Source organism: Priapulus caudatus, unplaced genomic scaffold, assembly GCF_000485595.1.
Source record: "Priapulus caudatus unplaced genomic scaffold, Priapulus_caudatus-5.0.1 Scaffold898, whole genome shotgun sequence".
In the NCBI taxonomy this organism is placed as follows: Eukaryota; Metazoa; Priapulida; class Priapulimorpha; order Priapulimorphida; family Priapulidae; genus Priapulus; species Priapulus caudatus.
Genome location: NW_014577959.1, coordinates 22,333 through 23,655, shown reverse-complemented (window position 1 = coordinate 23,655; position 1,323 = coordinate 22,333).

Sequence of the window (1,323 nt, the reverse complement as noted above, 5' to 3'; positions counted from 1 at the left end):
AAGCATCCTCATCCGTCGCTGCGCAGCCTCCGCCGGCAGCGCGTCGCCGGGCCGATGGCTCGCGTCCAAGCATCCTCATCCGTCGCTGCGCAGCCTCCGCCGGCAGCGCGTCGCCGGGCCGATGGCTCGCGTCCAAGCATCCTCATCCGTCGCTGCGCAGCCTCCGCCGGCAGCGCGTCGCCGGGCCGATGGCTCGCGTCCAAGCATCCTCATCCGTCGCTGCGCAGCCTCCGCCGGCAGCGCGTCGCCGGGCCGACGGCTCGCGTCGGTCTCGCAATGAGACTTTAATGTTGAGCGCGATCACTTCGCGAGTCGAGCAGACGCGTCGAGCTCGCAGCATCGCAGTGTCGAGTCTGGTCGCCGCCGGCAACGACGCACCAAAAAACCCTCGGGCAGCGTCGTTGCCATGGAAACGCGAGCCGCGCGGCGAATCTAACGATACTAATTACGCGTGACTTCCATTTCGGCGGCGTTGCCGCGGGAACGCACCGAACAAGCAGACCCTCGCCAAACGTGCCGCCAGCGACACCTACAGGCCGCCTGTCGCCCGACATTCCAGCGCGCGCTGTTCATGTGTTGTTCTCCATGCACTGTTCATATGTTGTTCTCCATGCAATGTTCACATGTTGTTCTCCATGCAATGTTCACATGTTGTTCTATGGGCACTGTTCATGTTGTTCTCTGTGCACTGTTCATGTTGTTCTCCTTGCAATGTTCACATGTTGTTCTATGGGCACTGTCCACGTTGTTCTCCGTGCTGCGTAGCAGGGTAGGTGCTACACAGGGCCTAGTTTATTGTAGAGGACTGTCGGTGCAGGGGGTAGGTCTACAGCATGGATTAGTTAGTGTAGGCAGATTGGTGGTAGCAGGTAGGTGTACACATCGGATAGTTAGTTGTAGGAGATGTGGCAGCGTTTAGATCTACACATAGGTAGTTAGTTAGGATGTGCGCTAGGGTAGCTTACCCTGATCTGTCGATGCTTGTGTGACTCGATGTTTAGTGTGGTGTCTTCGTTCGATATTGATGGCGGTAGCGTGACGCCTACTGCTGCTGCTATACTACTGTTGCTTGCTACTACTACGCTATGCTACTGTTGCTACTGCTACTACTGGCTACTGCTTCTACTGCTAGTTAACTGCTGCCTTGCTGCTGCTACTACTACTGCTGCCTGCTTGCTCGCTTGCTGCTACTGCTGCTAGCTACTGCCTGCTGCTATGCTAGCTGCTACTGCTGCCTTACTGCCTGCTGCTGCTTAGCTCTGCTGCTGCTGCCTGCGTAGGATGTCCAATACTGCTGCTGCTGCTACTGTGCTACTTGTGCTG